We start from the raw sequence: 12,988 nt of genomic DNA, 5'->3' as shown, positions 1-12,988 counted from the left end.
AAATCCCTATGGAAATCTGCATGTTGAAAAAGTATTTGGAAACCTTGTTTAGTTGGCCATCCCACTTGATGAATCTGCCCGAATGTTCCCCAACAGCAGCTAAGTGACTGGCAAACTAGTTCAGAAACTTTTGTTAAGAGTCAGCAAAAGGCACCATTGGTATTAGCTTTATCTATGGAAACTAGGTCCTAACAATAACTACCAACTGGCGACTGCCAGCAGGTACTACACATATATATATATAGGCCAGGCCGAAATGTGTCATGGCAGGGTGTTGTCAATAAAGTAAGCAGCACCAGTTAATTGAAGTCCGTGTTCGTTCTTCCACAGCAAGGAGATGAGTGAGCGAAATCTTCATTATATATGCTCTTACAAAACCTGGAGTGGACAGCAATTGGAACCTGTGCCTTCTGCAACGAGGGAGAATGGGCGTAACATCAAACGCCTATCGGAGTGGACTGGCATGTTTTTAATCTGGCCCCCAGGAGAGATGACAACGCGGAAGTGAAACAGGCACTGAAGAAAGGCAAATGCCTGAAACGCGTCTGCCCAGTGTTTCACTGCTGTAATTGTTCATGTTGTGCGCTGATGGAACTGGCACATTAAAGCTTCCTTTCTCTCACCGAGCAAGTGTCGGCCCCCTCTATTTCTGGAGTAGTGGGACTGGTTTGAATATATATATATATATAATATATATATATATATATATATGTTACCTACTGGCGGTCGCCAGTAGGTAGTTATAGTTAGGACCTATTTTCCATAGGAAATCTGCAACATTCTATTCCCAATAACTTTGAAGCCGATTGATGAATCTTCGCGAAATTTTCAAAACTTTTGGCCAGTTCCGGTCCGCGCCTGTCCTGAAAGTCTCGGGATGATTTGTGTAGCGGGGGCTCAGAAAAAAGGGGGGACCCAAAACGTGTTTTCCCCATGCAATTTCCCATAGGACCTTTAGCCGCACCTACAGCCCGAACTGCTGAACGGAATTACACCAAATTTGGCATAGAGGTAGTCCTCAGTTCAGACTTGTGTCTTTTGCTTAAATGGTGTCAATCTGTTCAGTAGTTCCTGAGAAAATGACAGTTAAAAGTACATATATATCAATGGCCGCGCTGGATCCGCACACCCTGAGCGAACCCTCCCGATCACGCGCTGAATGCTAATTGGCTGTCAAGTGGTTGTCAACATTCGAAACCAGGAACTGTTGGCAGCCATTTTGTGCCTCGGTAGAAGCAAGGCTGAAGAAGTCTGTGGAATAAGTGTGCAAAACGTATAAAGGGGGCAGGGTAGAAATACCCTGACTCTCTAGACCTGCGTAGGGGGTCCCAGAAGAACTCCCAGGGCCCCCCCAATTTATTTATTTTTAAACCGCAAAGTGCATGCAGGGTGCGTGGATCCTGCCGTAAAATTAGGAGTCACGCATCCAGCGTGACTCTGAGCGGCCCCCTGGTGTGCACGCGTTGGATGCACAACTACTAACCTGTAGTGTGCGCGAATCCAGCGCGTTTGGTGCACGACTTCTACGTGACAGATGCACGATTCTAAAGCGTTGGGTGCGCAACTCCAAAAAAAAGAAAAAAACAATAAAAAAAGAAAATAAGTATATTTAAAAGAATATAAAATAATTAAAAAAATATATATATTTATTTTTAAAAAACATGTTTTAAAAATATGTGTAGTGTAATTAAAAAAATATATATAAAAATAAGTATATTAAAAGTAGTTAAAGAATATAAAAAATTAGAACAACAAATAAATTTTAAAAACATAATTTAAAAAACCTTTGAAATTCACTGAAAAAACCATAAGTTTCAGACATGTTATACTTAAGAATTAGCATTTACAAAACCTTTGAAATCCACTGAAAAAAACATAGGTTTCAGTGACGTTAAAGTTAGACATTAGCATTTAAAAAACCTTTGAAATTCACTGAAAAAACCATAGGTTTCAGACATGTTGTAGTTAGGAATTAGCATTTAAAAAATCTTAGAAATTCACTGAAGAAACCATAGGTTTCAGACATGTTATAGTTAGGAATTAGCATTTAAAAAACCTTAGAAATTCACTGAAAAAACCATAGGTTTCAGGGGTGTTATAGTTAGCTGGACATTTCACTCGTACAAAACCATTGAAATTCCTCCGTTATAGTTAGTTCTACTAACTATAACTCGCGCACCCGCAATCCACAGCTTATGATGTCACATATTAAATCATTCATGACATGGTCAGTGACATCACTGATGACATCACTGATGACATCTCAAATGACATCACTGATGACATCACTGATGACATCATCTAGTAGATGTAATATTGGTAAACTGAATGATAAAAAACATCAATTGGATTTATATGCAAAATTCATACATCCTGATGTCCCACCTCTGTTTCCGTCATAGCTCACCAATCTTCCGACCGTATAAGCCGGGCGCCGGTGTTTACCATATTACGTACGTAGAGTCCCGCCCAAATCGGCGTCCTCCGTGACGCGATAGTAGGTCATCATTACTCGTTTATGGCAGTCAATAAAGAACCCTTATTTGAATTCCGCCCTAGTGGGCATCCTGAATGACATTTTAACACATTCTATATCATCCATTGCCATATGGAATAATATATCCAAACGTACCAAAATCCCGCCCAAGTGGGCATATAACAACCTGGTGATAATATCACATCTCTAATGTCATTACCCTGTGCCCAAAATGTACTGCCTATAGTGTCTTTAACCCAAATATAAAGGCATGACACAAGAAACTACAACACAGAAAAACAAAAAGCAAATAGAGCCCAAGTGGGCATAGGTGTACATCCAGTCCATTCGATGATATCCAAGTCCAACATTAGATCCTAGATTAAAATATTAGACAGTTGCCAGAAGAAGTGCCATAACCTGTAATGTAAAAAAGTTAAAATTACTAGAAACAAACTGCTGATCACAAAACATTATCTATATGCTTAATCATGTAAATGAATAGCCAGTTCCTCGCTTAAATTTAACCCCTTAGGTGCTAAACTTTCCAAATCAATGATGTATCGCGATTCAAGTTTTCTCAGAGACAGCTCTCTATTACCACCTCTTACTCCCAAATTCACAGTGTCAATGACAACCATCCGAACTAGTGTCTCATCCTGCAAATGATTGTCATGGAAATAGCGAGATATAGGTTATGGTTTGTTGTTATTTCTTATAGCACGGAGATGCTCCAACACTCGCTTCTTTGCTTGATGTTTAGTGCTGCCTATATACCATTGGTTACATGGGCATATCAAAATGTATACACAGTAAGTTGTGTTGCATGTAAGATTTTTCTTAATCACCAACTCCCTCTTTGATTTGGGTACCAGTAATTTGTCACGGTCAAAGCTCCCTCTAAAAGCTTTGCAATTACGGCAACATTTAAAACTGGTCTACCAATTGATTTACCCACATTCTGTTTTGTAACATAGTTATGGCTTAGCTCATCTCTCAATGACCGACCTTTCCTGAAAGTAATCTGTGGATTACTCCCTAGATTTTTCTTGAGGAGATCATCAGTGAGTAGCACATGCCTGTGCTTTTAAAGATTTTACGTACCTCACTCTCCTGGCCTGAGAATGTTGTGATGAATCTGATATATTCACTACTTTCCTCCTTTTTCTTGGGGTATAAAACCTCATCCCAGGACAGCCTCTCTACCCTAGAAACAGCTTCATTTCACAGATAGTCTTACTGCTGTAGCCTCTTTCTTTGAACCTTCGACACATGATCGTTTCTTCAAGCTTGTCAGCGTTTTCTGTGCTACAGTTTCTTTTGCACGTAACAGCTCCCCATAAGGGATGCTGTGTACAAGATTACGGTGATGACTACTGTTGGCACTAAGAATACTGTTCCCAGCAGTCTTTTTCCGGAACAGTCTTGTGGTCAAACTGTTGGCTTTGACTTCTAGGAAAACATCTAGAAATTCCATAGAGTTTTTACTAACATGTTCAGTAAAACTTAGGTTGAGTCTGTTGACATTCAGTTTCTCAATAAAACATCTAGCTGATCTCTCATCCCCACACCAGATGAAGAAAATATCATCGATGTATCGCAGCCACAGGGCCATGTTGTTATCAAATTTCACCATCTGTGAAACAACCTGCTCCTCCCATCAGCCCATGAATAAATTTGCGTAGCTGGGGACGAAGCAGATTCCCATGGCTGTGCCCTGTGACTTCCTATAAATGATGTCATCGAAGATGAAATAGTTATTAGTCAAACAGAACTCAATCATACTCATAATCATCTGTGAGTGATGGAATAATGAAATAGACCTAGTTTTAAGAAAATGTTGAATGGCCTGAAGTCCCAGATCATGTTGAATGCTCGTGTATGGACTGCTTACATCAAGAGTAACTAAGATGTAATTGTTCTCCCAAATGTATCCCGTCAATTATCGTCAAAAAATGTGTTGTGTCCCTAAGGTAAGAGGGTAATGTTATTACATACGATCTAAGGTAGTAGTCAATAAACCTAGGCGTATTCTCCAGTAATGAACCTATCGAGAACACTATTGGTCGTCCAGGTGGATTACAGATGTCTTTGTGTAATTTCGGAAGTAGATAGAGGATGGGATCCTTAGGATGTGCACAATATAGATAGTTGTACTCATCCCATTCTACCAATCTCTTCACTCGAACAATGCCTCTCTATACATGGTATTAGATTTCAATACTTCGGCCATGCTGGATTTGCAATACCAATTAACATCACTTAGTTGCCTTAGACCTTCTGCCAGATATTTGTGTTTGTCTAAGACAACCACATTCCCCCCTTTGTCCGATTGCCGGATCATAATACTCTTATCTGCTTTCAGATTATCAATAGCAGTTACTTGTTCCACAGTTAGATTTTTACTTTTACATGGAATCTTCCTGTATCTTATTTTGTGTAAGTCAGCTAAAACTCCCTTTTCAAATACATCAATGGCTTCACATTGTATATTTGGAAGAAAAACAAATTTAGGTTTGAATTTACTTCCCGGGTTAACCCCTAGGTCTTCACCCCAGGCTTCCCAATCAGGTGTCAAATTATATTCACTGTCCTCCATAGTATGCAGTGCATGCAACATCTCGATATCAGCCATATTAAGATTACTCACTGTGTCCAGGCTGATCTCAGTCATCTGTCTCTGTGGTCTGGTATAAAACCATTTCTTCAATTTGAGTTTTCTCGAAAAAAGGAATAAGTCGATTCTGGTCTGGGCATAATTCATGTTCATGGACGGGCAGAAGAAGAGTCCAAGAGAGAGGGTCTCAATTTCCTCACTGGAAACCGCTGGGAAGGGTTTACAACAGTCATGTTCTCTGCTTCATGCCCCTTGTCTCCATTCCCACGGGTGCTTGGTCTACGCCTCTTTCTACTCTCTTTGGCTTGTCTGTTCCTCCTGTTCTTCCTCTGCCTCCTCATCCCCGTCCCCTCTGTGCCCTTCCATCTTGATGGAACTCTGTCCTGTTTTGATTCATCAACTGAAACTGCAATAAAACATTATTTCTTTTGTGAGTCTTGTGTGACTTCTTGATTCATTGCTGAAGTGGATGCATCTGATAAACTCCCATCCGAGATGTCACTCTCACTCACTTCCCTTGCAGCTCCTGAGATGTTAGGTAAAGCTACCATCATTCCCGTTTTTTCTCAAACAAATGATCATATCTTTTGTGGAATGTTAGTGTCCGCCATGATTGGTAGTCCTTATAATCACGTAGAAATTTCCTTTGTTTCTTAGCCGTTATTTCATCTTCCAATTTATCCATTTTGATCATTAGATTTTTCATATGTTCTTCTAGTGCATCTTTGGAAATAAGCTGACTAATTTCCAGGAGAATTTTATCAATTTCCAAAAGCTATTTTGACCGGTCCTTCAATGCATATTTAACCAAAATCCGCATCATGGTCATAGAACAAGATGAGGAATTGTTAGACCATTCCTCCAACATGTCAGTATCAGGATCCTCATAGGTGGGAATAGTAAAAATGCGAAGACCCCTAGGGACTCTGTTTACATCAATATACCGTTGCAACGATTCAGCCTCCCACCATTTAGATAGTTCTTTTCTATGAAGCCTTTCCAAGGTACTAAATGAAGCTTGTAAATTAATTTCTTCTGTAATGCTAGATCCAAGATTTTTGAAACATGACAACCGGCTCCAATTTGCGCAAAAAATAATTTGTCAGCAGTTTGTTTCCTACGAGCTTCCAGAACACTTGCCATGATGAAAATATAAACGTTTCTGCAGTCAATTAGTGCAGGTACGGAGACAGCGTTACCTCCTTAGGTACCTTGCTCCCTGCCCCAAGGCTTACACGCTTAACGTGAGAGGCACTTTGACTCGGGGAATATGCCCTAACCACGAAGTCGGGAGCACCACTACACCCACCTCCTAGTGCATGCTCCTTACCCTTGAGTGTCAGAAAGCACTACCCTTGTTCCAGTGCGTCTTCACAGCATGTAGTTACTTTCATGCAATCACCGGTAGACCACGCGTCTGTTATTGGACAACGCACGTTATAGCAACTGCTCCAGGCGTTTCTTCCAAATGCCCCAGTGCTGGTTTTGCAGCCAGTAGGGGGTCAGCTCAATTCCATAAAAGCTTCACTCCACAATTACCGGTCCAAGAATGCTGGGCTGTCGCGGGCGGTCCGAGAAGGGATACTGGAGATCCCTTATCTAATGTCCAACAAATCCCCGTACTTACAGGAAAAACTTGGACTCCCAAAATTGCTGCTGATAAATTTATTTGGCAAGTAAAAAACAACGCGTTTCAGCTCTACGCCTTGGTCACGCTCGTAAAAACACACAATCACCATGGTCATATCCACTTCATTGAAGGACGGACTAACCCACCCAAGTGCCTATACATATCGGCAACTGTTGTGGCCATTTTTAAATGTCAAAATAACATTAGATAAATCCATAACCAGTCCATCTCATGCTGAACACTGTTGGTTGGACCATAAATAACGTTTTTTAGGTTATGTTTATTGAGTATTTCAGGGTGGCTATTGAGGGCATGTAGGACACTGTTTCCAGACGTGGCTTTTTGAAAGAGAGTAGTACACACCTTATTGTGTTTAACTTCTAGACCTACATCTAGTAAATCGATTTTGTTGGCATTAATGCTCCCTGTGAGGACAATATTGTAACTGTTAGCATTCAATTTGTCAATGAAAACCTCTGCATCACCTATAGGACCCCTCCAGACAATGAACAAGTTGTCTATGTAGCGTCGCCACATGACGACTTTCTGGAGGTCTTCCTTGAGGGTGATGCTAACAAAGATTTCTTGCTCCCAGTAGCCCATGAATAAATTGGCAAAACTGGGAGCAAAGCAAGAACCCATCGCAGTACCATTCACCGACACCGATATCTCTAGGTTGTACCCGCACATTATATTCGATGTTGGGCACTAGGAGCGCTATATCTAACTACTTAGAATGCTAAACGCGCATATCTGTTAATAGCCCATTATGGGCTTCATTTAGAGTTTTGGCTGTACATAATGTTATTTATTTATTTACTCTGAAAACTATCTATAGTTGAATAATTTTTACATGTTGCGGAGTTTATACAGCCTGCGGCGCAGCATAGGCTTAGATATTTGCCCCGTACCAGTTCTTTGTACCGGTACATTAGCAATAGGCATAGTCAGACACTTTCTAGCTACACAACACGTCTATTGCGCGCACTTGCTAGTAATATAGTCATTGTTTCATCTCTACACTGTTGTCCACTGACAGTGATAAAGATCGCAATTTTGCACGGTTAGCATACATCATGCAAATTGATTTTATCGTTACAAGATGGCAGCCAAATTTGATTGCTATTTAGTACATGTATATTTCTATGTTCCAACAGACGAGTGTATGATTGTATTACGAATGTTGGACATGATATATGTTTGTTGAATATCAGATTGTACATATTTCAACTACTAATGTAAACAAACATGAGCGGTTAACCTATTAAGACAATTGAACATGATGTTCTCTACCACTTTAAGATGGCCGCTCCGTATAGGACTGCTGTATTCTGAGTTAGTCCTATGTTCATTGTGGTTGTTGTCATGGGAATGTTGAAAACTTTATTTAGTGACTTCTTCAATGTGCACATTCACACGTGATCAAGGCTCTTCGCCGAAACGCGTTGTGTGAAATAAACACTTGGACCCATTTACTTGGTTGTTTTGCCTATGTCTACTGAGAGCGTATGCTATACTTAACCTGGACTTGGATATATATATATATATATATATATATATATATATATATATATATATATATATATATATATCAACGCTTCCCAACTAAGTCCTTGTCTTACAACAAAGTTCAGCACTCACGGGGAGGTTCCGTATCAGTTCTTGTTTAATCAGCAGATCAACAAAACAGCAAAAAGACGCGTTTCGGAAATTCCTTCTTCAGTGTCTAATTACAGACGCCGCGCACGGACATTTAAAATTCAACTTGAATTTTAAATGTCCGTGCGCGGCGTCTGTAATTAGACACTGACTCTGTACTCGTAGATGTTCACCCCCGTTTATTAACAACGTGCTTCACTTCCGAAGAGGCTTGATCACGTGAATATGACAACCAATGCGGAAAACATAAGTAAGCAAATCGTCATGAACATAGAAATGGGACTTCTACACATTAGTAGGCAGACCCATTATAGATTGCAACAACAGGAAAATATCTTAAGCATGAGCAACACAAAATGTGACTGCAGGTTAAAACCCAAGACATACAAAATACTATAACGTATGTATTGCGGAGAGCAGTATTATAACTCGAATTGTTAATACAATAAAATATCGAACATATTGTTACTGCAGTCTGTCAAAATAAAATAAATCTTATGTAATAACGACAGTCTAAATCCTTGTTGGAACCAAATATAAGGAAAGAAATGAGTCTGCTTAAGTGCGCGCTGAAAACAGCTACAGTGAGCGTAAGCGAATGCTGTCAGGTGCATGTGTTTCAATAAAGTTGTAACACGCCGGCTGTTACCAAGGTAACGGAACAAGAGTCATGGTTCCGCTACGGCTTGAAAGATGATGATCACTGCCTTGTGTGTGGCTGCAAATTGAAATCACACTGACTGAAGCTTCGAATAAATATGTATATATTCTGTCTGTGTCAACACATGTTGGATGGACATCGACGATGTCTGTCAACTGAAATACTTGGCCATGATTAAATGTCATGGTGACAAAGTAAGGTGTAAAATGATGCGCAGGGAGTAAAATAGATAGTCTCAAAAAGAGTGGTATGTACCCAGCTCGTAATAAATGCCATGGTTGCAGAGGACCAGACTGTTTAGGATGTCAACCCATACAAGTCACAATCAATCTATTGTGCATAAAGCAATGAAACACACATCAACTTTAAAGAGTGAAGTGAAATACGCATAATATGGTCCATAATACAAATGCAACAAAATGCAACTATTCCAAAAGAACTTCCAGCTAATCGTAAAGTCCAAATATCAAAATCATGACTGAGATGCCCAAAACACGTTACCAACATGAAGTGATGTGACGATGTGCTCTTGTAATCATACGGAAGAAAAAGGGTAGGTGGCCCGTGCAGGTGAATACTGGTGAATGGGCCCCTTCCTTTCCTCCTGTGAGACAAGAAAGAGAGAAATAGAAATTAAAAACAGGATCCTCTGACCTTGTAACAGTTTGCATATGCCTCTAAAATTGAATGGGATCAACAATGAGCTCTTAGTGAAATGAATAATAAGTCACAAAATGGGAAGAAAAGAAAAGGCAGACATAGATGAGATAGATCAAAAAACAAACAAATACCAAAAACAGAGAAGAGCAATGTTAAACATATAATATTGTCATGAAGAGGCAGTCCAGATAGAAAGATAAATGCAGCCAGCCAAATTACTCTTTAAGATGTACAAAGCTCTTCCTCTTGATTAAGACCTCCTGGGGTCTTTGTTTGGAAGTCTATGATGTACCTCGATTCTTACTGTCGTAAGGTGAGAGCTCTATTGCCGCCTCTAGGATGTCTATCAGTATGTTCTAGGATGAGAAAACTAATTTCTCTGGTGTTGGAGAAATGTCTGTCCCTGAAGTGTCTAGCTACAGGGTACTTGGGGTAAAAATTGTTGATGGCCCTACTGTGTTCTAGAATACGCTTTTATGCCATACATGTAGTGCTGCCAATATACCACAGCTTACACGAGCACTCAATGGCATATATGACGTAGGTAGTACTGCATGTCAGAAATTGTGTCAGATCTTTTTTGATGCCATTGTATATAACCTGCTTCAGAGAGATACTGTTGTTGCATGCTTTGCAGTGGCCGCAAGGGTAAAAACCCTTGAGGCCATGTTGGTTCTTCTGCGTGTAGATGGTAATATCGCTATGTACTAGCATGTCTCTGATGTTACTACATCTTCTGTATGTAATGCTAGGTCGATCAGGGATGCTGTTGCCAATGATATTGTCACTCTTAAGGATATCCCAGTTTTTGGTTACAATTCTTTTGATTTTCTCGGCATCAGAACTGTAAGTCATGATCATTCTAGCTTGACTCTCTATACTGTCAATGTCATGTTCTGGTCTGTCTGAGATAGTGGTTGCCCTGTCTACCAGATTGGCTCTCTCGGTAGCCTTCTTCAGTATCCATTTAGGGTACCCACGCTCCATAAAGCGCTCACTAATAATGGTACTCTCGTGTAGGTATGCTGCTTCTGTATTGCAGTTCCTCTTTGCCCTCAGCAGTTCCCCAAAGGGAATACTCCACTTCAGGGTATCAGGGTCAATACTGAGGGCATGTAGGATACTGTTGCCTGCGGTGGATTTTCTGAACAGGGATGTGCAAACACTATTGTTGACAATTTCAATTTTAACATCCAAGTACTCTGCCTCTGTGCTACTGATCTTGCCACTCAACATGATATTGTAGTCATTCGGGTTGAGTTTTTGGATAAAGTTCAGAGCCTCAGCTTCCGACCCTCTCCAGACAATGAACAAATCGTCGATGTAACAAAGCCACATCCGTACATGTGTCCAGTCAGATTGGAAATCGGATCGGGATCTAATATCTTCCTCCCAGCGACCCATAAAAAGATTGGTGAGGCTGGGAGTGAAGCAAGATCCCATGGCCGTACCAGTTACCAGTTAATGCCGAGCTCGCCGACAATAGGGAGTACCTAATGAAACAAAAAATCTCTAAACTTCAGAAAGATATAAAAAAGTTTTCAACAGAGAAAGTATATCCATACCTTAAAGCTGATTACACAACAACAGCAACAGGTTATTCATCAGATGAGAATTCAGGTACTTCTAGACGGGGTTCCTCAACTAACAGTGACTCAAGTACAGGTAGTTGGAACAATAACAATAAAAAAACGAGACCTTTCCAACCTCCAGGGTACCCATCATACAGCATACCCCCATACCAGGGACCCCAGTTCCGGCAGTACCCCATGTACCACCAAGGCCCTCCACCACCTTTCTTCCCACACAGTGCCGAGCCACCTTTTTTAGACAGAGGTTGGGGCAGAGGAAGAGGGCACAGAAGAGGGCAAAAAAGAGTACAGTGGCAGGAACAACCCGCACGATCAGTGGAAACCAGGAGCCAGACCAGGGACAAGAGAGACTGATTATCAATTTATCTATTAGAGTTCTTACTCCTTTGGAAGAAAAGGTTGTCCAGAAAGGCTTGGGTTATGTTCCTACACCCAAGACAGATAAATTCCATGATATATGTGAGGTCCAGAGCTTTTTTCGTAAAATTAGACTACAGGCATTCTTTCAAGATCGCCCATCACCAACTGTGGATGATTCCGGTGTTCATAGACCATCAACTTTCACTCCCAACAGTAGCATGGTCCCCCCTGAAGTATTGACTTTTGAACAGGCGGTCCTAAAAGATCTCAATGTGGAGACAAGTCGAGCCCCTTTCCATAATCTGTCTACCAGTGAGTCAGCAGCCATAAGAGATCTGGCTAATGACGATAAAATTGTCATTAAATAAACGGACAAGAGTGGCGCTACAGTGATTATGTCCTCAATTGACTATGATAACGAATGTCGCAGACAGCTGAATGACAGGAGGTACTATACACCTATCAAGGAAGATCCTACTCCTCAGTTGAATAGGACGATTAGTTCTATAGTTTTTTCTGCTGAAGTGGAAGGTTGGATCACTAAGAAAGAAGCCAACTTCCTCATAGTTAAAGAACCAAAAATCCCCTACTTCTATTGTCTTCCTAAAATCCACAAAGGGACCACTCCCGTGCCCGGTCGCCCTATTGTATTAGGGATTGGGTCTATTTTGGAACCGTTGTCTCAATTTGTCGACCACTTTATCCAACCCTTGGTCAAAGCTACACCGTCTTTCATCAAGGACACGACTGACGTCCTTCGTCTGTTAGAGGGTATCCAACATCCACAAGAAATAGACCTATTGGTCACACTGGATGTTGAGGCTTTGTATACGAACATACCTCAGGGAGCTACCCTCGAAGTCATCGAGGATGCGCTCAGCAGTAAGGAGTGGAGCTCCATCACCCCAGTGCCATTCATAATGGAGTGCGCTAGTCTGGCACTAACCAAGAACTTCTTTGAATATGACACACAACTATACCATCAAACACAGGGTACTTCTATGGGCAGCACATTCGCACCGAGTCTAGCATGCATGTACATGTCAGCCTTTGAGGCTAGAGAAATCCATAATCCCACCAATCCATACTTGGCGAATGTGCTGCTCTGGAAAAGATTCATTGATGATATCCTGATTCTCTGGAAAGGAGACCGTACAAGATGTACTGAATTTTGTACATGGATTAACACCTTAAATCCTTTCCTGAAATTCACACACACTATCTCTGACACAGAGGTACCATTTCTAGACCTTCTCATCCGCCTAGAGGGAGAACATATCACTACTAGTCTGTATCGCAAACCGACAGATAGGAATAGCCTTTTACTTTTCAG

The sequence above is a fragment of the Triturus cristatus genome, chromosome 12 (assembly GCF_964204655.1).
Source record: "Triturus cristatus chromosome 12, aTriCri1.1, whole genome shotgun sequence".
Classification (NCBI taxonomy): Eukaryota; Metazoa; Chordata; class Amphibia; order Caudata; family Salamandridae; genus Triturus; species Triturus cristatus.
Note: the sequence above shows the minus strand (reverse complement) of the source record.